General features: G+C 47.2%; 2 protein-coding genes across 3 annotated transcripts in view; both read right to left on the reverse strand.

Moving 5' to 3' along the window:
- LOC144806462 (uncharacterized) overlaps positions 1-25,042 on the reverse strand; it is a 368,766-nt gene that overhangs the window by 259,829 nt on the left and 83,895 nt on the right. The gene's annotated exons all lie outside the window — the stretch shown is intronic.
- Positions 1-25,042, reverse strand: part of LOC144806464 (uncharacterized) — a 498,581-nt gene that overhangs the window by 22,184 nt on the left and 451,355 nt on the right. Inside the window, exon 2 of one of the 2 annotated variants that reach the window (XM_078672824.1) lies at positions 19,001-19,051. The gene's annotated coding sequence lies outside the window, so the exon portion shown is untranslated. Of the gene's footprint in view, positions 1-19,000; positions 19,098-25,042 lie in introns of both variants that reach the window. The other variant, XM_078672823.1, reaches the window with a different exon arrangement.

Consider the following 25,042-nt stretch of genomic DNA (forward strand, 5'->3'; position numbering starts at 1 on the left):
ATCATTAAGGGTTCAAAGCAAAGGGCTGTGGTCTGTGAACTTTAAAAGATGCATGCCCCCAGACCTCTTCTGGACAATAAAACTGGCAAAACAATTCAGAAGAATTGGTGACAGCATAAATCATGTAAGAGTTCAGTAAGCTCACTCTGTACCCTCAGAAAAACAGAGCACACTCTATGAATGAGAGGTACTGCCTGAGCTTTAAGTTTGATACAATGCTCAAACCATTCACTGCTCCCACTCGGTAAACATCAGGAGAATGTAGTAAAGTATTATTAAGGTCATTTGCATCAAAATCTACATTCGATACAGGCATGTCACTCAACACCGCTGGATTATCAGGAACCGGCCTCATAGCGAAACCAACTTAGTCTGATTCTGCCATTCCATCCCTTACCTTCCATTGATAGATATACATTTTTGAGTGAATCTTTTTACCCAATCATTCCAGCAGACTAACAAAGTAATCCAGCATATATCGATATCCTGCTCACCTAAGGTGTGGGGATTTATACTGGAGCTGGCCAGCTGTTTCTCACATCTCTAGTTTTATCAAAGGCTACATCACACAAAATCTTGATGGGTAGTCCTGAATCCGCCATTCCATTTAACAGCACCGCACCAGCATGAATGATACACAAGGGACACATTACCTGTCGCATGAAGGTGGAACGAACTATGGAATCAATGGCTAAAACTAAGTTATTCCCTCTGGGGACATTCTTCCTCATTAACATCAATTGTGCAGCAGTAGTGCATACACTCATACTGCTTGAAAATGCCCCAACACTGCAACACTGTCCTTGATCCGGGCATTTCCCATTACTTCCCACGTGTGCCTTAAACCCACACCTGTAACTGAATTGCTTTTTTCTCCCCTGAGGCGGAAGCCGGGGGCTCTTTATGCTATCCCTGTTGCCCACGGGCATTTAATAAATTGATTAGCTGAAATATTTTTAAAACATTATAAATATTTTAATCGCTCATTTTTATCAACACTCATCCCTGACCCCTCGGTGGGAGAATTACGTCGTACCGAGGCCCCTCGCAGCCGTTCCTTGACCGGTACAGCCGATTCAGGTGCTGACGCCGGAAGGCTAGGAGGGGGGACGCCATCTTGGTGGGAGGAATAGGGTAGCGGTCCAGCAGTAGGACGCTTCCCGCCCGCCCAGGTTACTTAAGGGGCGTCTTGTCGTGTTGGCTTAAAATTGCTTTTTTTCTCCCCTGAGGCGGAAGCCGGGGGCTCTTTATGCTATCCCTGTTGCCCACTGGCATTTAATAAATTGATTTGCTGAAAATATTTTTAAAACATATTTTAATCGCTCATTTTTATCAGCACTCATCCCTGACCCCTCGTGGGAGAATTACGTCGTACCGAGGCCCCTCGCAGCTGTTCCTTGACCGGTACAGCCGATTCAGGTGCTGACGCCGGAAGGCTAGGAGGGGGGACGCCATCTTGGTGGGAGGAATAGGGTAGCGGTCCAGCAGTAGGACGCTTCCCGTCCGCCCAGGTTACTTAAGGGCCGTCTTGTCGTGTTGGCTTAAAATTGCTTTTTTTCTCCCCTGAGGCGGAAGCCGAGGGCTCTTTATGCTATCCCTGTTGCCCACTGGCATTTAATAAATTGATTTGCTGAAAATATTTTTAAAACATTATATTTTAATCGCTCATTTTTATCAGCACTCATCCCTGACCCCTCGTGGGAGAATTACGTCGTACCGAGGCCCCTCGCAGCTGTTCTTTGACCGGTACAGCCGATTCAGGTGCTGACGCCGGAAGGCTAGGAGGGGGGACGCCATCTTGGTGGGAGGAATAGGGTAGCGGTCCAGCAGTAGGACGCCTCCCGCCCGCCCAGGTTACTTAAGGGCCGTCTTGTCGTGTTGGCTTAGAATTGCTTTTTTTCTCCCACGCGGCGGAAGCTGGGGGCACTTTATGCTATCCCTGTTGCCCACGGGCATTTAATAAATTGATTTGCTGAAAATATTTTTAAAACATTATAAATATTTTAATCGCTCATTTTTATCAGCACTCATCCCTGACCCCTCGGTGGGAGAATTACGTCGTACCCAGGCCCCTCGCAGCCGTTCCTTGACCGGTACAGCCGATTTAGGTGCTGACGCCAGAAGGCTAGGAGGGGGGACGCCATCTTGGTGGGAGGAATAGGGTAGCGGTCCAGCAGTAGGACGCTTCACGCCCTCCTCCACTGAGGATAAAAGAATGACGCTTCCCCGACCGCGCAGCGGGCGGGCACAGCGGGCACGCCAGCGGCGCGCCAAAGGCAAGCCCGTCTGCGCCCGTCCGCACCTGAACCGGGCTTAGGACCAACCCCCTTCATCGCAGCCATCAAAACCCAGGTATTATAGCGCGGAATCCCTTCACAGTATGAGGCCTTTAGGACCTGGTTGCTGTTCGAACCCTTTTTATGCCCCAGAGCTACCAGCGTTTTGTTCAAGGTCTAAAGAGATCCTTAAACCGATGCAGCCTCAGGAAGCGAAGCAGGACTATTGCATGCTATTGTTGAACTGTAGATCCCTTCCGAAACACAAGATAGAACTCGCCCTTCTGTTGGAAGAACGTATGCCAGATGCAGTCTTTCTCACAGAGACATGGCTTACGACGGACTCTGACCCCGATATAGCGACAGCCCTTCCCCCGGGTTTTCAAATTACGCGGCGGGATCGCCCCGAGGGGGGAGGAGGAGACCTAGCCATTATATATAAAGAACAATATCACTGTCGAGTCATCCCTGAATAAATTCCAGACTGCGAGAGTCTAGCGTTCAGTCTGGAATTTTCCCCTAACAACTGTTTTTCTGGTACTGTTGTATATCGCCCCCCCGGGACCCTCTAAACAGTTCCACAGCCACCTTCCGACCGTCCTAGCAGAACGAGCCAGAATCGCCTCTAACTTTACTTTGCTAGGGAACCTTAATTTTCATTTTGATGTCGCCCTGGACCATACTGCTATGTCACTTATAGATGATCTAGCGGCATTACAGCTAGTCCAACGAGTAAAGGCTCCCACCCATATTAAAGGCCACTTGCTGGACCCTGTGTTTAGTAATTGCACAGAGATCGCGGTGGGACTGCAAATTCCCCTCCCTTGGACCGACCATCTATTGGTGCCTCTCACCTGGACTATACCCAAGGCAGTACCTTCTAGATCTATCGTAAGGAGGGCTAGAAGCTGGGCCAAACTACCAGTCGAATTATGGACCAGTAGACTTGAGATGGGCCAGCCCTCCTACAATGAGGATCCATGTGTAGCCAACCAGGAATTTATAGACTGGATTGCACAGTCCATCGATGCCACTCTACCCCTTAGCAAAATTACATTGAAACGTTCTCAAAAAACTGCCCCCTGGTACTCAGAGCTCCTTAGGGATAAGAAACGCCAATGTAGGAAAATGGAAAGACGCTGGCGTTTAGGCTACGCACTGGACGATAAAGTCCAATATAGAGAGGCAATTAAAATCTATTAAGCTGAGGTCAAATCTGCGCAATCTATATACTTCGCTGATAAAGTAAAGTAAAGTCCACATTTGTAAAGCGCACAATCACCCGTAAGGGTCTCTAGGCGCTGGGGGGCCGTCGGGAAGATTAAGCGAGCTATTGCCCAGAGTCACATGGTGCTGGGCTAACCTGCCGCCGGGGATCAAACCGTGGTCCCCAGATTCCAGCGTCAGTCGCCCTGGCCGCGGCGCCACAATAAAATTATACAAGCTAAGTCCAAGCCAAGGAGATCTTCCAAATAGTGAAGAAGTTGACCAAACTTCCCTCCCCTATCATGTACTTGGACAAATCCACAACCCACTGCAATAACTTGGCAGATTTCTTTTCTCAGAAAGTCACTCAAATCTATTATTTTTTCCCCTCTATAGCACCACGGCCCATAGCCCAGGACCAGACAATCTGGGAGGATATGCCATCCCAATCTCTTATTACACTAGATCACTTTCCGCCACTAGACCCTGAATCTTTAGCTTCCATAGCCAGCAAAGTAAAATCCGGATCTCCATGTGATCCAGCACCCCCAGAAATCATGATGCTGCCACCTCAGGTTATTTTGCCGACCATCTTGAACCTTCTAAATGCCTCCATTACTTCCTGTATCGTGCCGCCTGCCTGTAAGCGGGCCATGGTGCGTGCTCTGCTAAAAAAACTTAATCTGGACCCCGCTGACTTCAGTAGTTATCGTCCTATCTCTCTGCTCCCTTGGGTAAGCAAAGTTCTTGAGAGGCACATCAACGTCCATCTGGTGCATTTCCTTGAGAACAACCAACTTTTAGATGCTATCCAGACGGGCTTTAGATCCAGACATGGGACAGAGACCGCCCTGCTGGCAGTCACTGAGGCAACCAGAAAGATCTTGGATCAGGGAGGGTCAGTGGCAGTGATCCTCCTTGATCTAAGCGCGGCATTCGACACGGTCAGCCATGACATCTTGCTGGGACGCCTGTCGAGTGTCGGAATAGTTGGCGGAGCATGGCTATGGTTCAAATCCTTTTTGAGTGATAGGTCTTTCCAAATTTTTGATGGGGAATCCGTATCCTCAAGCAGGCCACTGAAGTGTGGAGTCCCGCAGGATTCCTCTTTAAGCCCTGCGCTTTTTAACATCTACATGAGACCACTGGCTGAGGTTGTTCGTCCGTTTGGCATCAAGATCATCTCCTATGCGGACGACACTCAGCTAGTGGTCTCCTTGGCGCAGGAGCAGTGCTTGCCATCCCCAGGTGGTCTGGCAAAATGCTTAGAGGAGGTAAAGGGACTTCCTCTCTCCTTAAGCTGAATGGGGACAAAACGGAGCTGATGCTCCTGGGTCCCACTAACCTTACTTCTGTTAACCCCTTGTGGCCCTCATGTCTTGGTACCCCCCCCAATACCCAAGGACAATATAAAAAGCCTTGGGGTTTGGCTAGACAAGACCCTTTCTTTTAACACTCAGGCCACAAAACGTGCGGCTACTTGCTTCGGCCTCCTAAGGATGCTGAAGAAAGTTCTTCCTCTTCTGCCGGTGGAGGCAAAGCAGGTAGCCATTCAGGGTTTGATTCAGTCCTGCTTGGATTCTAACAACGTCCTCTATCTTGGCCTTCCGGAATATACACTGCGCAAGCTCAAGATTGTGCAAAATTGTGCGGCTCGCACCGTGCTCCAGCTGCCGCGCAGGCTGTCAGCCAAACCTGGTCTGCACAGCCTGCACTGGCTTCCAGTGCGACAAAGAATCGCCTTTAAGGCGATGTGTATATTCCACCAAGCTTTTTGGGACACGGGACCGGCCATTACTCGGGACCTAGCAACACAGTTTCATCCTAGCAGAATCCTTCGTTCTAGCCAGGCATGTAAGGCTATAGTCCCCAGAATAAAAAAGGCAAGAGCTGGCGGCAGGAGGTTTATTTACAACGCCGCCAAGCTGTGGAATTCACTCCCGTTTCAACTCAAGTCCAATACAAACCTTTCCACCTTTCGGAAACAGCTGAAGACTTTTCTGTTTAATGCTCCTTTCTAACTCTTTTTTTCTGCCTTTTAAGCAATTTTACAGCTGGTCGCTAGCGCTTGGACGCCCCAGGGCAGCAACCGCGCTTTATAAGTTGACATTTCATTTAATTTCATTCATTCGTAACAACTGCCATGATGAGCTTTCTCAGCCCAATTCCTTTGTGTCCGGTCTCTGGAGTTCACAGAACAACCCAGAGCAGTCCCAAGAATGAGACTCACTGGTGAAGCGCTCTCCTCAAAGGTCAATGTTCTAGATGGAAGCGTGTAGCGCTCTATGCTTTTAGGAATGTTCACCTCTCGGGGAGAGTTGGGTTCCTGCAGCTCAGTAATCTCTCCTGCAAATTCTTAGATAAACCGTTAAACACAAACTCGTCTCTGCTACATACATCCAATCTGTTCTCAAATTTGCTTGGGGCTGTCAAAATGCAAAGAGCTGCAATATATTTGTTTTAAAAAGTTGTGACGTTCAAGCGTGAAGCTTGGTTTATCTCTAAACTGAATTTTGTAGAGGTTCTGTTCCCACATGATACTCGTCCCATATTCCAAGTGCTTCAACCCTGGTAGGTTATCAACTGCCTATTTGCAGATAATTTCTAAAAACTCTGCTAGTTTCTGCAAGAAATTGAATTATTATTTGTGGTGAAAGAGATAAAATCACAACCCCTGTCATAGTGAATTCTCAACGCCATTAAAAGTAACCTGGAGTCAACCCCCTGGTACCTAAGGCACAGAACAGGCAGGCTTAACATAGGACAATATGTAAAATATGTATGCAGAAACCAAAACAGTAAAAGTCAAAATGCAAAACAATAAAAATAAAAACACAAAATAGAAAAATAATGTAAAATGTAATGAACAAAATAACACTAAAATGACAAAACCCAATAAGCGGAATCTGAGATATGAAATGTAACGCTTCAAATAGCGATAGTGCCAAGAATCACAAGGTGCCAATCATACTCCATTGTTGCGGAAGACCTAGGCATAAATTGATGGTGACCACGATGGAAGTCAGGTCGGATACACCAACCAGGTTCGTGCTGGTCAAAGGTTTTACTTTTTGACTTTAGTCCTTTAAGTCTTCTTCCATAATAGGAGTGCACTTCTATAGCCTCCCAGGACCTCAGGGGAAGCACGTAGAGCCTCATATGGGCTCAGTCAAGGACCAACAGCCGGGACCAGTCCAGTCCATGCCACTGGTCAGCTGGACAGTTGCAGCAAAGGCCTTTTTAGTGTTCTGTATCCTTGTAGGTTGAACACTACACAGCACATGGGCACATCTATTGTTAGTGCAGCAGGCACAGTGGCACCAGGGCTGAAGAAGGGGTAGGAGCTCACTGAAGCCTACCCTATGCCCACACAGGAGCAGCAATCATTAGTGAAGCGGGTGCAGGGAAGCTCACCAAGGTGCTATTTCCGTAATCAGATGTAGGATAGATATATAGGCAATCACCCGGCATACCCGACGAGACTACACGCTAGTACTTATCAAAGGCAATAATCCTTTCAAGATTTTATCTGACTGGAAGCGATGGCGATTACCAGCTTATTGATATTGCATCTCTTAACCCCTTCCATGCTCATGAAGAGCTGAGCTCGTCATGAGTTGCGCCGCTCGCATGCTCATGATGAGCTCTGCTCGTCATGTAACGCGGCTTTTAGAAAAAAGCCGCACAGGGTAAAAATAACCGCCGCACGCATGCGGTTAATAAGAATAAGCGACTTGGTGTTCCTCAATAAGACTATTTCAATATGGATCTAAGGCATTAAATCAATCATGAATGTACCAAACTGATGCTACGTTGATTGCCTATATATGAATACTACATCTGATTACATGCTTAGGTGAAAGAACATGGACAGTGGCCCTCTACTTCAGAGGCAATCATCAGTTCTATGCCCCTTTGAACTCAGTTGGATACCTCTATCTACTCTCTCCTGAGACACTGAACTGACCCACGGGGAACTCTTCTCCTCATCTGTGCAGCAGCTAACCGTAACTTGTTCACAGATACATCCCAGGTGGCAGACAGTACCACCATGGCAAACAAAAGGGATCTGGCTCAGTACACCCCTTGGATCAGACTTTTGTTCCCAACCCATGGTAAACTCTGTGAATTAAGACAGCAACCAACAGAGGCCCCTGACAGCTGTCAGCTGGCAAAAACATCGAAGACAAACTGGTACGTGCTAATACACAGGTGAAGAGACCAAAGGTTTCATACAGACCATTCTAGCACTACCTCACATTAAAGGACACCACCAATGTGGACATTGCATCTCATGCTTGAGTACCATCGAAGGAGATACATTTGAATACAGAGGCAAAGGTATCATACATGAAGAATTCACAAATTACAATAGTACCAACGTAATATATTGTGTAATATGCCTATGACTGGTTGCATACGTAGGTAAAACAACTCAGGCAGTAAAAAAGAGGATCACTCAACACAGATCAAGAATTAAATGCAAAGTCCATAATGCACCCATGGTACGACATTGCGAAGAAATAAAATAAAGACATGGGACACAAGACATAAAATGGACAGTCCTAAAACACGTGAAAGAATGTTGCACTGATTACTATCGTGCTTCGAAGCAAAAACTATCCTACGTCTGGGCACAACCGACTATGGACTCAATGAGAAGAGCGAAATAATGCATTGCATATGAGGAGCCAACTACATAACACACAGCACAATATGCAGTAACATTCGAACTGATAGTTTTTCACTAGGTCCTGATGAATCGCCACTGATCCTCCAGACTATGAGGCAACAAACATGTCGACCCCTCAGGAGTAGAGCGCAGTTATCCCGAACCATTAATTCAGATAGTCGCCACTCTTCCTTTTAACCAGGTGGTGAGCCAACCTGAATAAAAGTCAGTCTTTGGACTACCCAACCTGTTTGAATCACTTACCATTACATCTCATCTACACATTATAGGTCACTTACCTCCACTGCACCAAACGGCAAAGAACAAAAGATCTCTGCCAAAGAGCCCCTCTTTGGGTGCCCGTCAGGTATTGCAGCGCCGACCCAACGAGGAGCAGGCCCAAATGATGGAGCATGGCACCTAGCTGTCTGGGGGTGTGAGGGCCCTAGTTCCGAAAGGAGGAATTCCCCTCCCGACGATTATTTTAGGACTGCCATTTCTCCTTGTGACAATACACATTGTTGATCTCTCTTTACTTCTCTTGACCCACCTAAGGAACTGCGTCCCCTCTTCTCTCGTGTTGGCCTGGGCATGTATGCTGGACCTTCCAAAAGCCCTTCTGTCCCCCTCTTGTTGAATAACATAAGGGGATTGCCTCCCTACTGTCAATGTTTGTCTAGAACCTTCCTCTGTGCCCTCTGTCGATGCTGCTCTCCCGCCCGCTCTTAACATTCCTTGCATCGCACCCTCGACGCGCGCACCCCCCTCCTTGCGCCTCACTCTCCCAGCCCCCACCGCCCCTGTCCTTGCGCCTCACTCTCCCAGCCCCCCTCCTTGCGCCTCACTCTCCCAGCCCCCCTCCTTGCGCCTCACTCTCCCAGCCCCGCGCTGCCGCCCGCCTGCTGCCCCCGCCTCACCTCTCCTCGCACTCTGTCGACGCCCGCCCCCCCTCGACTCCCTCCTCTGTGCCCGACAAGACGTTCAAAGCTCGTATGAGAGATGGAGCAGACTTCTATTTTAAGGAGAACGGGCGGTCTGTTGAATCAGCTTGCGTGCTATAGGATGAATTCAAAACCAACAATAGCTCCAATATTGCCAACCTATTTCAATAGTGATCCTTACTTGTCACTCGAATAACTGAAAACAAAACAGTAACTCGCGGGAAAAGCTTTTTCCAGAATTAATCAAATGAGTTTTAATAATTTTATATAGAGATAACCAAATCAATGATTACACATTTTTCTGTTTTTTGAGCAACACAATACTTATTATACAAATTTCACAAAACCACATCACATATAAATATACAAAATCATCCGACGTAACAACTTTCACTCAAAACATTCATACACAATGACACATGACTATATACAACTTTACAACAATATTTACAATTTCCTGATCAAATTAAATGTTAGCACTGGAAAAATACAAATACAGACGTTTGTATGATTTTTAATTCAATTCGATTATCCTAGTGCTTGGTGGGGTGGGTCTACGCGTTTCGATAACCCCTAAATGTGGGGAAATCTCGTCAGGACCAAGTGCCTGTAAATGAAGGACAAGAAATGAATCAAACTGGGAGAAACCCGGGGGCTGTCACAACAGTGGGGATGGGAAAAGCAATCCTACCTCTTGGGTGCTCTGGTATCCTTTCAAGGGGATGTAACTGGAAAAACGAAAATAAAGCGACTATTTAGACTCTAGTTTTAATGGGAAATGTACTAAGTGAATTCACAGATGCATACGTGTTTACTTACATTTCTAAGCTACCGGAGTCGATTGGAAGTTATGGAAGTGGAAATCTGTGGAAATTAAGTGAGAAAGGGGGGGTAAGTGCGGGACGGTGGGCGTCAGCATTGGATGTTGAACAGCGAGAGAGCCGACTTACTTGAAAGGCGTTTGGCTTTGGCCGAGGGTGAAGTCCGGGCTCCGGGCGGCCGGGGGGTCCGCTGACCCCCAATTGCCTGCCGATTACAGGTCTGACTCCTCCACCAGAGACACTGAGGTCGGTTGCACGAGGTTTGATACGACTGTTTCCCAGTCAAATTCACCGTCGTCATGACGACCATTATGAGAGACTACACCTCCCAGAATCCATGGAACCAGGAAGTGGACAAAAACACCAAGACGCGAGAACTCCATTATTGTGCAGCCAAAGCCGGTTCCCGCATTGACTGAGAGAAGCGAGACAGCGCAGACACCCGGATTCAATCAGCGGTACCTCAATCTAAAGGTAATCCATTAGCGCGATTAATACCTTGACTGAGAAGGCACACAAGGCGCCGACTGAGATCTCACGTAGGTCTCCGCTTGCATTTTAGATCAAACCTCAGCGGACCCCCCGGCCGCCCGGAGCCCGAAATTGTAAATATTGTTGTAAAGTTGTATATAGTCATGTGTCATTGTGTATGAATGTTTTGAGTGAAAGTTGTTACGTCGGATGATTTTGTATATTTATATGTGATGTGGTTTTGTGAAATTTGTATAATAAGTATTGTGTTGCTCAAAAAACAGAAAAATGTGTAATCATTGATTTGGTTATCTCTATATAAAATTATTAAAACTCATTTGATTAATTCTGGAAAAAGCTTTTCCCGCGAGTTACTGTTTTGTTTTCAGTTATTCGAGTGACAAGTAAGGATCACTATTGAAATAGGTTGGCAATATTGGAGCTATTGTTGGTTTATAATTAGTATTGAGGCTTGTCCTTATTGCCATTGAGCCCAGACCCTGTCTTGGTAATGATAGGATGAATTCAAGCCAGTGATCCTTGAGGACACTGACAACAAGGGGACGGAAATACTGGGAGAGACTTCCTGAAAGACCTGATCCTGCCAATGCTAACGAATGAGGACCGAGACGCACTAGACCAAGACCTGACTGTAGACTAAATAAATAAAACTATAGTAACCGTGCAAACAGGGCACGCGACGGGGCCTAATGAGCTCCCCATAGAATTATATAAAAGCATGATGGATAAAAGCAGGGAGTGCCTCCAGAGGAGGTTTCAGACTGCCTGAAAATAAGGGTGTCTCCCAGAGGACCAAAGAATGTCTGAGGTGGTGTTCATCCCAAAAAACGATGAAGCAGCAACTGAGTGTGGGTCTTATAGACCTCTCTCCCTGCTTAATTTTGAGACTAAGGTCCTTGCGTAGGCCCTGGCGATCTGCCTGCGGACAGTAATTGCAACAGTGGATCATCCTGATCAATCTGGCTTTATGCCACACCAGGGAACGCGCTTATATCTCCGACACATTAATGGCATACCACATGCAACAGGGGGTTCCTTTGCTGAACCAGTGGCGCTGCTGTCAAGCTCTTGTATGTGGCCCCTCTAGCGCGCATGCGCGCCAATAAAACAGTCTCCCGAGTCTTTGCCGTCCGACAGGGATGTTCCTTATCTCCTATGTTCTTCTCACGTGCGTAGGTTCGCCAGGACCTCTCATAAGGGGTATTCCAGTTGATCATGAGTGGCATAAGAGAATCTCCCCCTACGCTGACGTTTTGCTGTAGGACATGTAATCAGCCTTCTCGAGTGAATGAATCCTACACATTTTTCACATATTTAGAGATTATTCAGGATATAAGATCAACTGGAAGAAGTCCTTAACATTCCTGCTGGTGGCAGGGACCCTGCGGCTGCACGCTAGGTGCACAGTTCGGGTGACACTACATGGCTTTAAATATTTGGGCGTGTTTATTACAAGAGAGCCACAGGCAGGAACATACTTCCGAAATTAGACCAGCTTTGCCCCACACTTGCGGGCACTCCCGCTTTCCTTACTGGGCCGGGTGGTCCTATTTAAAGTGATCACCCTCCAGGGTCTCCTGTACATCGTGAAAAAAACGTCCTTTAAGATCCCACCAAACATTTTCTTTCAATGGGTAGACCGAGAACTTTGGCTCCTGTTGTGGGATGGTGGCACTTCGTGCTGAGTAAGGTGCACAGGAGAATTTATTAAGGTGGACTGGTGGTCCGGAGCATTCACAAGTACTACTGGGCCACGCAGCTGATGGCAGTCAACAACTGGGTTTTTGTGGACCGTGAGGATCCAGCTTACCGGGTAGATAGATTGACCATGGGCAAGAGAGGTTACCCCACCCTGGTGCTGTATCGAAGAAAGTATGAGTGCACCATATCTACTCATACCCAAACATTGGTAAGGGTGTGGAGAGAGGCTACAAAGTGTTTAGGCTGGGAAGGTAAGCTGGCTGAAATTATTCCACTGTATGGTGGTGATCTCTTAAGTGCAGTGGGAGGATTTCAGGGCTTCACAAAATGGGGATTGATTAGCTTAGAGCAGCCGGGCGATGTGTGGAGGGGACAGGCGCTTGTGCCCTTCACGATCCTACAACAAAAGTATGAATTAGGTGACTAAAAAAGGTTCTGACATTTGCAGGTGGGTCACGCTCTGCAAGGTCACGTCTGCGAAGGGGGGAAGTTGCCGGATGCATCCCCACTGGAGGACCAGCTGCTAAATAATCCCCTGATCGAAAGAACAATCTCAACCAAATATAGGAAGTTGATCTACAATTCTCTGGATCCCTTGGGGAGGTTTCAGGCGACCATTCACCAACTTTTGTTATTTTCAGGAACAAGCTTCCAAAGCTGGAGTTTGTTTTTAAAAACCAATAACTAATGACCCTCACACCCCTGGAACTTTCTCCCTGATTAATATACTCCCAGGAAGTGGGATTCATTTAAAAACAAATTCTCATCACCACTGCCAGGTATTCCCTGGTCGTCCTGAATAAGAGAAAAAAACCTCAGACAGCCTGTTACAGGCGACCAGGTGTCTCTTGCCTGTGACTTCTGAGGAAGTAATGGTGCACAGTTAACAGCAGCAACATTGCAAAGTGTCAAGAGCCTGATTTAGAATTCGCTGGCCGGGTTACTCAGACATAAACGTGACGGATATCCTGGCCGCCGTATTACAAGCACCACTGAAGATAATATGTGGGAGCCTCATTTCTTTCTATCGTACTTTCTAGGTCCCTTGTTTTTATTATCTTTATTTCACTTTTTTTTCTCTCTTATTTCTTTTTCTGTTTCTCTCTATTCCTGGCTTATCTTTCATTAATTTCTTAATTTAAGAAGGCTTAGCTTCCTAAAGCATTTTATTCATTCATTTGCATTTCTTCTTTCCTGTCATGGGGATGACTGCACAGATATCCTTACAAGAAGGATCTTTTGAATTCTGCATGAACCTATTTACTAATGGTCCTAGTTGAAGGTGTCATTAAGAAGTTAAATATATGTTTCTGATGTGAGGTAGGGTGGGTATGTGTGAGAATGTGTATCAGAGAGAGAGAGAGTGTGTGTGTGTCTGTGTCTGTCTGTCTATGTCTGTGTGTGTGAGTACTTGAGCGTGGGGAGTCGGCTCTCACTATACTATACCAAAAAGAGGTTTTGGGCCAGATGTAGGTCGCCAATTACCGGTCGGTAACGGCCGATTTCGGTTGTTAATTGGTTTTCGAGATGTAGGGGCCATTATTTCACAGAATCGGTAAATTTACCAAAACGGTAAATTTACTGAATCTGTAAAATACCGAATCGGTAATTTTACCGATTCGGTAAAACCCAGATGTAAGTAGCACTGTTTACAGTGCCACAGGCCTTCAGAATTCGGTATTTTACCACCCAATCCAATTGGGTGGTAAAATACCGAATTCAGGTGTGCATGCACATCTGTGCATGCACACCTGTTCCATGTGACACACAGACATGCCCTTAGGGCATGTGTGTGTGCCACATGGCACACATGCCTGTATTTGGGGTGCTAGAGGGTGTCAAAGTGACACTCCCTGCACCCTTGCTGGAATCGGTATTTACCGAATCTGTAAATACCGATTCGGTAATGCCCATTGATTCCTATGGGCTTCAATGCCCATAGGAATCAATGGGCATTACCGAATCGGTATTTACAGAATCGGTAAATACAGATTCTTAACGATTCGGTATTTACCCATTCTGAAATACCTACATCCCCCCCCCCCCTATTTTACCACTTCTTAAATACCGAATCGGTATGATTCGGTATTTAAGAAGTGGTAAAATAAAATTACCTTCATCTGGCCCATAGTGTGCAGAGAGTCCAGTGGATCCCCAGAGATTTTACAGAGACTAAAGTAGATAATACTAATGCTCTTTTGTGGTAGTGTGGGGGAGCAGTTAGACGTATACGAGGGTAGTTTTAAGCATTTGTTGTACACACAGTGGCAATAAATGACACAAACTGTTGTACACACAGTGGAAATACATGACACACAATCAATGAATAAATCTGAGACCAATTTATAAAATGACACTTGGTTAGATTTATTTTGCGGAACCACAGAATTTCATCTTGAGTAAATAAGTTTTGCTATAGAAATTCTGGTCAATATAAAAAGTGGACAATTAGTGCAATTTTCAGACTTTGCAATGTTAACCTATGGGGTGAAGAAAATATTCAACAAACGTATAGCCAACATCTACTTACAAGGCCATTCTTAATAAGTTAAGGTCAGTATTGGACAAGGTTCACTTCAGAACCAACAGTGCACCACCAGCGGCACGTGGGCGCCCGGGTGCAGGTGCAAGTTCAAGGTTGGAAACCCAATACAAATGAAGGGGGTCTGGGGCAATCGGACAGAGGCTCCTTACAAGTAGGTAACAGCGGCTTAGGGGAACTAGGTGGTCAGGAACTGAAGTTCAGGGACTGGGGATGCCACCTGAAAACTTGATTTAAGGGCGATACAAGAAAGTGACAAGTAGTGTCCAATGGGCCCTTTGCCTGGGTGTCTAGGTCCTCTAACATGCCCACCTTGTGTGAGAGGAGGACACAGTCCTAGCCATAACTGAACATGACCCACCATCTTCAAGATGGTGGGCACTGAAAAGTGTACTTGACCTAGCCTCCAGCACCCGAGGGCTGGAGTTGACAGAGGGGGGGCACATCTCCTATTCTATCAAAGGTTTCCCACCTGTCCTGCCGCCAAAAAGGGGGTGAGGACGCGACGGAGGCCCGCTCCTTCGAACAGGAGAGGCTGGGGTCGCATTACAAAGGGGGCAAGACCTTTGAAGCTCCCCACCACGGATGGCTCTTCCTGTGCACGGGGAGAAGTGAACACCTCCACCCAGGAAAGGCATTGTTCTCAGCCACAGAGTGCGCAGGCGCTCTCCCCTGACTTGGGAACTGGGGATACGGGTTTGAGTCTCTGCTTCAGTGCAACATTCTGTGATTCTGGGCAAATCACGTTATCACCCCGTGACCATAGACAGCATCTAGAAATCATCACAGGTGATGAGCCGCAATATATAAATCTGTGAATTTTAACTCACTGCCCGAGATATGTGTAAGACATCCCTAGAGCAGTGTTCATGGGAATGGCACAAAGTTGCCAGGTCGGCTCTTCAGTTTTGTCAGTAGATGACGCAGTCTGAATTTAATAATTGTCCCACTCAGTAAGGAGGGATCTATCACCCACTACCCTTCTTCACTGTCATCGTCAGTTGTGTGTGTGTCCTCAGGGAGATGAGACATCGATGCCGCCGGAGGTGGCGGCCTGATGATCGATGAAGGCAGAGGAAGAGGCATCTGTGGGACAGATGAGGCCGACTCCCAGGGAGGAAATCGGCGGTAGTAGTCATCAAGCACATGTTGCAAATTAGAGATGAGAGACATGGGCATCTGCACAGTTGGATCACAAGTGGTGGTTGAGTATTAGGCTCAGGGTAATAATCATATCCTTGGTCATCATCAATATCTTGTCATTTGATGAGAAGCTCAGAAGGAGTACAAGCAGCACGGAACCGGTCATTCTCTTCCGAAACCTCCTCATTAGCCCCATAGTCAAAAAGCTCCACAGAAAGATTTGGAGATGGTTGAATCGGCAATAGATCCAAAGAAGAGTTCCTACGTTGAAGTAAGGAAACATCCGACGTTCCTGAAGGTGGCAAAAGTGTTGCTGAAGATTTCAAGGGGACTAGAGACATCAAAGCTGAAGGTGGAACTAAGGATGCCGCCACCGACTCAGCGGTTGACGACGAAGAGAGGGGTTGAAGTTCCGTAAGGAAAAGCTTCTGTGCTGTCGACGAGGCAACCGTCGACGAAGCAGGTGGAGCCTTGAGAGCCATCGACCGTCTCGTCGGCGAGAAGGCATCCGTCGACGACTGACCGGAGACAGACCTCTTTTTTGTCGATGACGAAGTGAGGGAGGTGGCAGACGAGCGAGGCTTCACCGACACCATGACAAACGTCGACAGAGAGGACGCCGACAACATAATCGTTGTACGTTGAGGAGAAGAGAAGGTGGAAGTTGTCGTTGTAGCAGTGGCGACGGAAATCATCGTCGTCGAGGAACCCATTTTTTAGGCAAATTTGTCTCAGGAAGAGACTTAGACGCCTGAGACTTAGATCTCGGAGGTGTAGAGGGCATGAGAAGTCACTTAGAAGGAACAGGAGCCCTTTTTGAGGAAGAAGTCTGGCCTTCATGAGTAGAGGTGTGGTCTTTCTTGAGCAGCTTAGCCTTAGCAGATACCATCTCCGTCTCACAAGCCCTCTTCTTAGAGATGACAGTCCTGAGAGAGGAATCACTCTCAACATCTGATATACTTAGTCTTGAGTTTCTGTAACCACAGAAGTTGACCTCCCTCTCTGTCTCTTAAAGTCTTTTGAGGAAAAGTCCTGCAGATTTTACAATCTCTCACCTGATGTTCAGGGTGGAGGAAGTAGATACACTTTTTGTGGGGGTCTTCGGAATGAAGCCAGAATTTCCCACAAGACTCACAGTGTCTGATGAGTGACCATTTTGTAGTAGACAAAGCAGTTAAGATATTCTGAAGAGTTTCTGAAGGGAAAAGGTAGAGTTAGTGAGCAGAGCTCAGGGAGACTCCCTTCACACGACGTGCAGTAGAAAATCTGAGAGCCTGAGCCTCTGAGGAGAAGGTTCCAGAGGGTGCTGTTGCCTGATTGGCTGGAGTTTGTACCATATCTAATGACTTGGACAAGTTATTAAAGTGACATGTTTTTTCCTATTAACGTCCATTTTACAATACTTCCTATTGCTCTTTTAGCTGTGCTTTCGGTATGTTATTGCTATATTGCTCTTCTATGTCCCGTGGGAATCCCACTTCAATGACGGGGAATGATTCAAGCATGTGAATCTATGAAAGATTCCCCATCATTGGAGAACAGCAGATTTCTCACTACTGAAGCTCTTACCTAAGTTGCTTTTGCCTTAGTCATCTCTCACATTGACTACACTAACTCTTTACTTTGGCATTCCGGCATATCAATCTAAAAAACTGCAACTAGTGCCGAACCAGGCTGCTAAATTAATCTATTGCCAGGCAAGAATGCAGTATGTCACCCATCTTATGAAAAAGTTACATTGGTTTCTGGTAGTCGAACGCGGTGCATTCAAGTTGGAATGCCTCTTCTTTAAAGCGCCCCATGGCAACTGCCCAGTCTCTGTATCTACTCAGGTACAGAGACATATCCGCATTCAGGATCTTAGGTCTTCCCTTTTGAATCCCCTAGCTACTCCGTCCTTTAAACGCTAGAAATTGGGGGGGACTAAGATTTACGGTCCTGGCCACTCAATTTCGGAATTCTCTCCCTCAGGACATTAGATCGATGATATCATATCCTCAATTTTGCAAACTCTTAAAGACCTGGCTCTTTCGCCAGGCTTATGAATGATTCACTTAGCGGCAGGATTCCCTTGTCCGCAGCACCCTGAAACCTTGTGGTGTGTGCGCGCTTTATAAGTATTTTTAACATAACGTAACATTTAACATCGTCTAAATGGGACAACCTGGAAAGTCCATCTGCATTGGCAGTCTCAGGTCTCTGTTTCACTTCAAAGTCTATTCCCTGTAGGGAGATGGACTACTTTAGCCATTTGGGATTTTCACCTTTCATTTGTATTAACCATCGGAGAGGCCTGTGGAAGGTTTTAATTTGGAAGTGAGAGCCATGCAGGTTTGACCTAAACTTCTCAAGGGACCAAACCACAGCAAAGGCACCCATCTAAATGGCACTTCAACGCTGATCCCTGGGGATTGGCCTTCTACTGATGAAAGCCAGTGGCTGATTTTGACCTTGCGGTACAAAAGGGGATGGTGATGGATGGAGCATCTGAACCAATCAAACACTCACACCCAGTCAACAGATCTGGGTTTAATCCATCACCGTTCTTTAGCCCACTTTGCCACCCCAGTTCAGACATGGCCATATGCAAATCAGTCTGAACCTGTGCCTCATGGGAACAGTCCAGCCCGAACTGCCAAGCCATGCCTTCCCTGGACCGGAATCAAGCTTCCTAGGACCGGTTTCTGGCATTCCAGCCGTCTTCAGCCAGGCTTGCTTGAATCCAGTGGCAAAGTGAGCAAGGGACTCAATCAACGTCTGAGCATACCGTGCCAACTTATGGCGAACAAAGCGGTACAAAAGGGGGTGGTGATGGACGGAGCATCTGAACCAATCAAACACTCACACCCAATCAACAGATCTGGGTTTAATGCATCACCGTTCTTTAGCCCACTCTGCCACCCCAGTTCAGACATGGCCATATGCAAATCAGTCTGACCCTGTGCCTCATGGGAACAGTCCATAGTCTGATAGGAGCTACTACAAGAAGAGCAGAGAAACAGGACCACAGATCGCCACAAATGATGGTAATGAAATGCAAACTGCAGCATTAAGGTCACACACTACAACATCATTCCCTTTAAACAAAAGGTAACAGCCTACAAGAAAAAACGAAACAAAAAGCAACAAAACTAGAAAATGCATTTCCAAATGCTGCAAAAGTGAAACAGTTAATACAAGTGAAAAATATTAAACTTTGTTGGTACCTTAGTAATGTGCTTACTTCTGGGCTTCACTCCATCTGCAGCAATAACGCTCTGAAAGGAGAAATTACTGCTGTGAGTCTCGGAGTCTTCAGTATTACTGGTCTCAGTCACGAAGACTGTGGTGTCGGAAGATAACTTTCTTTTATTTGGCTTTATAGTTCCACCAGTCACGCCATCGCTTTTAGCAGACACGCTGCTGTCGGCAGCATCATAACTTCAGGCAGACCTGCAATGTGGACCTCACCACTCACATTGGGTGAATATTCAACAAGCATGGTCTCAGCTTCCCCAGTAGAACTAAAGAATCGGGTCTCATATCCATACCCAGAGCCACAGCTAGCTCTGCCGCCACTTGAGCACACCCAAACACCTCAGTGCTTAAGCACCAGTCCCAGGGGAGACCATCTGTGAAGTCCTTGTGAACTGGCACCACTCCTGGGTCAGCACAAGCAGCATCATGGACAGTGTCTAACACCGCTGCCACAAACATTCATGAACATCCAAATCCTCGTGACCAAACTACCCAAAAATGGCTTTCTAGATAAGCAGCCAGCCCTGTAGTTTCTGTCTCTGTGTACTAATTTGATGCCAAATATGTAATTTTAAAAACAGCCCTAGCAACCTTACAGGGGCCTTACTGACACCATTAAGGGTTCAAACCAAAGGGCTGTGGTCGGTGAACTTTAAAAGATGCATGCCCCCAGACCTCTTCTGGACAATAAAAACTGATGAAACCATTCAGAGGAATTGGTATCATAAATCATGTAAGAGTTCAGTAAGCTTACTCCGTAACCTCAGAAAAACATAGCGCACTCTATGAATGAGCGGTACTGCCTGAGCTTTAAGTTTGATACAATGCTCAACCCATTCACTGCACCCACTCGGGAAACATCAGGAGAATGTAGTAAAGTATTCTTAATGTCATTGGCATCAAAATCTACATTCGATACAGGCATGTCACTCAACACCGCTGGATTATCAGGAACCGGCCTCATAGCGAAACCAACTTAGTCTGATTCTGCCATTCCATCCCTTACCTTCCATTGATAGATACATACATTTTTGAGTGAATCTTTTTACCCAATCATTCCAGCAGACTAACAAAGTAATCCAGTATATATCGATATCCTGCTCACCTAAGGTGTGGGGATTTATACTGGAGCTGGCCAGCTGTTTCTCACGGCTCTAGTTTTATCAAAGGCTACATCACACAAAATCTTGATGGGTAGTCCTGAATCCGCCATTCCATTTAACAGCACCGCACCAGCATGAATGATAAACAAGGGACACATTACCTGTCGCATGAAGGTGGAACGAACTATGGAATCAATGGCTAAAATGAAGTTATTCCCTCTGGGGACATTCTTCCTCATTAACATCAATTGTGCAGACTTTTACAGTAGTGCATACACTCATACTGCTTGAAAATGCCCCAACACTGCAACACTGTCCTTGATCCGGGCATTTCCCATTGCTTCCCACGTGTGCCTTAAACCCACACCTGTAACTGAATTGCTTTTTTCTCCCCTGAGGCGGAAGCCGGGGGCTCTTTATACTATCCCTGTTGGGCATTTAATAAATTGATTAGCTGAAAATATTTTTAAAACATTATAAATATTTTAATCACTCATTTTTATCAACACTCATCCCTGACCCCTCGGTGGGAGAATTACGTCGTACCGAGGCCCCTCGCAGCCGTTCCTTGACCGGTACAGCCGATTCAGGTGCTGACGCCGGAAGGCTAGGAGGGGGGACGCCATCTTGGTGGGAGGAATAGGGTAGCGGTCCAGCAGTAGGACGCTTCCCGCCCGCCCAGGTTACTTAAGGGCCGTCTTGTCGTGTTGGCTTAAAATTGCTTTTTTTCCTCCCCTGAGGCAGAAGCCGGGGGCTCTTTATGCTATCCCTGTTGCCCACTGGCATTTAATAAATTGATTTGCTGAAAATATTTTTAAAACATTATATTTTACTCGCTCATTTTTATCAGCACTCATCCCTGACCCCTCGTGGGAGAATTACGTCGTACCGAGGCCCCTCGCAGCCGTTCCTTGACCGGTACAGCCGATTCAGGTGCTGACGCCGGAAGGCTAGGAGGGGGGACGCCATCTCGGTGGGAGGAATAGGGTAGCGGTCCAGCAGTAGGACGCTTCCCGCCCGCCCAGGTTACTTAAGGGCCGTCTTGTCGTGTTGGCTTAGAATTGCTTTTTTTCTCCCCTGAGGCGGAAGCCGGGGGCTCTTTATGCTATCCCTGTTGCCCACGGGCATTTAATAAATTGATTTGCTGAAAATATTTTTAAAACATTATAAATATTTTAATCGCTCATTTTTATCAACACTCATCCCTGACCCCTCGGTGGGAGAATTACGTCGTACCCAGGCCCCTCGCAGCCGTTCCTTGACCGGTACGGCCGATTCAGGTGCTGACACCGGAAGGCTAGGAGGGGGGACGCCATCTTGGTGGGAGGTATAGGGTAGCGATGCAGCAGTAGGACACTTCCCGCCTGCCCAGGTTACTTAAGGGCCGTCATGTCGTGTTGGCTTAGAATTGCTTTTTTTCTCCCCTGAGGCAGAAGCCGGGTGCTCTTTATGCTATCCCTGTTGCCCACGGGCATTTAATACATTGATTTGCTGAAAATATTTGTAAAACATTATAATTATTTTAATCGCTCATTTTTATAAGCACTCATCCCTGACCCCTCGGTGGGAGAATTACATCGTACAGAGGCCCCTCGCAGACGTTCCTTGACCGGTACAGCCGATTCAGACTTTTACAGTAGTGCATACACTCATACTGCTTGAAAATGCCCCAACACTGCAACACAGTTCCTTGATCCGGGCATTTCCCATTGCTTCCCACGTGTGCCTTAAACCCACACCTGTAACTGAATTGCTTTTTTCTCCCCTGAGGCGGAAGCCGGGGGCTCTTTATACTATCCCTGTTGGGCATTTAATAAATTGATTAGCTGAAAATATTTTTAAAACATTATAAATATTTTAATCGCTCATTTTTATCAACACTCATCCCTGACCCCTCGGTGGGAGAATTACGTTGTACCGAGGCCCCTCGCAGCCGTTCCTTGACCGGTACAGCCGATTCAGGTGCTGACGCCGGAAGGCTAGGAGGGGGGACGCCATCTTGGTGGGAGGAATAGGGTAGCGGTCCAGCAGTAGGACGCTTCCCGCCCGCCCAGGTTACTTAAGGGCCGTCTTGTCGTGCTGGCTTAAAAATGCTTTTTTTCCTCCCCTGAGGCAGAAGCCGGGGGCTCTTTATGCTATCCCTGTTGCCCACTGGCATTTAATAAATTGATTTGCTGAAAATATTTTTAAAACATTATATTTTACTCGCTCATTTTTATCAGCACTCATCCCTGACCCCTCGTGGGAGAATTACGTCGTACCGAGGCCCCTCGCAGCCGTTACTTGACCGGTACAGCCGATTCAGGTGCTGACGCCGGAAGGCTAGGAGGGGGGACGCCATCTCGGTGGGAGGAATAGGGTAGCGGTCCAGCAGTAGGACGCTTCCCGCCCGCCCAGGTTACTTAAGGGCCGTCTTGTCGTGTTGGCTTAGAATTGCTTTTTTTCTCCCCTGAGGCGGAAGCCGAGGGCTCTTTATGCTATCCCTGTTGCCCACGGGCATTTAATAAATTGATTTGCTGAAAATATTTTTAAAACATTATAAATATTTTAATCGCTCATTTTTATCAACACTCATCCCTGACCCCTCGGTGGGAGAATTACGTCGTACCCAGGCCCCTCGCAGCCGTTCCTTGACCGGTACGGCCGATTCAGGTGCTGACGCCGGAAGGCTAGGAGGGGGGACGCCATCTTGGTGGGAGGAATAGGGTAGCGATGCAGCAGTAGGACACTTCCCGCCTGCCCAGGTTACTTAAGGGCCGTCTTGTCGTGTTGGCTTAGAATTGCTTTTTTTCTCCCCTGAGGCAGAAGCCGGGGGCTCTTTATGCTATCCGTGTTGCCCACGGGCATTTAATACATTGATTTGCTGAAAATATTTGTAAAACATTATAAATATTTTAATTGCTCATTTTTATCAGCACTCATCCCTGACCCCTCGGTGGGAGAATTACATCGTACAGAGGCCCCTCGCAGCCGTTCCTTGACCGGTACAGCCGATTCAGGTGCTGACGCCGGAAGGCTAGGAGGGGGGACGCCATCTTGGTGGGAGGAATAGGGTAGCGGTCCAGCAGTAGGACGCTTCCCGCCCGCCCAGGTTACTTAAGGGCCGTCTTGTCGTGTTGGCTTAGAATTGCTTTTTTTCTCCCCTGAGGCGGAAGCCGGGGGCTCTTTATGCTATCCCTGTTGCCCACGGGCATTTAATAAATTGATTTGCTGAAAATATTTTTAAAACATTATAAATATTTTATTCGCTCATTTTTATCAGCACTCATCCCTGACCCCTCGGTGGGAGAATTACGTCGTACCGAGGCCCCTCGCAGACGTTCCTTGACCGGTACAGCCGATTTAGGTGCTGACGCCAGAAGGCTAGGAGGGGGGACGCCATCTTGGTGGGAGGAATAGGGTAGCGGTCCAGCAGTAGGACGCTTCACGCCCTCCTCCACTGAGGATAAAAGAATGATGCTTCCCCGACCGCGCAGCGGGCGGGCACAGCGGGCACGCCAGCGGCGCGCCAAAGGCAAGCCCGCCTGCGCCCATCCGCACCTGGACCGGGCTTAGGGCCAACCCCCTTCATCGCAGCCATCAAAACCCAGGTATTATAGCGCGGAATCCCTTCACAGTATGAGGCCTTTAGGACCTGGTTGCTGTTCGAACCCTTTTTATGCCCCAGAGCTACCAGCGTTTTGTTCAAGGTCTAAAGAGATCCTTAAACCGATGCAGCCTCAGGAAGCGAAGCAGGACTATTGCATGCTATTGTTGAACTGTAGATCCCTTCCGAAACACAAGATAGAACTCGCCCTTCTGTTGGAAGAACGTATGCCAGATGCAGTCTTTCTCACAGAGACATGGCTTACGACGGACTCTGACCCCGATATAGCGACAGCCCTTCCCCTGGGTTTTCAAATTACGTGGCGGGATCGCCCCGAGGGGAGAGGAGGAGGCCTAGCCATTATATATAAAGAACAATATCACTGTTGAGTCATCCCTGAATAAATTCCAGACTGCGAGAGTCTAGCGTTCAGTCTGGAATTTTCCCCTAACAACTGCTTTTCCGGTACTTTTGTATATCGCCCCCGGGACCCTCTAAACAGTTCCACAGCCACCTTCCGACCGTCCTAGCAGAACGAGCCAGAATCGCCTCTAACTTTACTTTGCTAGGGGACCTTAATTTTCATTTTGATGTCGCCCTAGACCATACTGCTATGTCACTTATAGATGATCTAGCGGCATTACAGCTAGTCCAACGAGTAAAGGCTCCCACCCATATTAAAGGCCACTTGCTGGACCCTGTGTTTAGTAATTGCACAGAGATCGCGGTGGGACTGCCAATTCCCCTCCCTTGGACCGACCATCTATTGGTGCCTCGCACCTGGACTATACCCAAGGCAGTACCTTCTAGATCTATCGTAAGGAGGGCTAGAAGCTGGGCCAAACTACCAGTCGAATTATGGACCAGTAGACTTGAGATGGGCCAGCCCTCCTACAATGAGGAGCCATGTGTAGCCAACCAGGAATTTAAAGACTGGATTGCACAGTCCATCGATGCCACTCTACCCCTAAATTATACAAGCTAAGTCCAAGCCCAAGGAGATCTTCCAAATAGTGAAGAAGTTGACCAAACTTCCCTCCCCTATCATGTACTTGGACAAATCCACAGCCCACTGCAATAACTTGGCAGATTTCTTTTCTCAGAAAGTCACTCAAATCTATTATTTTTTCCCCTCTATAGCACCACGGCCCATAGCCCAGGACCAGACAATCTGGGAGGATATGCCATCCCAATCTCTTATTACGCTAGATCACTTTCCGCCACTAGACCCTGAATCTTTAGCTTCCATAGCCAGCAAAGTAAAATCCGGATCTCCATGTGATCCAGTACCCCCAGAAATCATGATGCTGGCACCTCAGGTT

Source organism: Lissotriton helveticus (assembly GCF_964261635.1).
Source record: "Lissotriton helveticus chromosome 1_1 unlocalized genomic scaffold, aLisHel1.1 SUPER_1_unloc_77, whole genome shotgun sequence".
Taxonomy (NCBI): domain Eukaryota; kingdom Metazoa; phylum Chordata; class Amphibia; order Caudata; family Salamandridae; genus Lissotriton; species Lissotriton helveticus.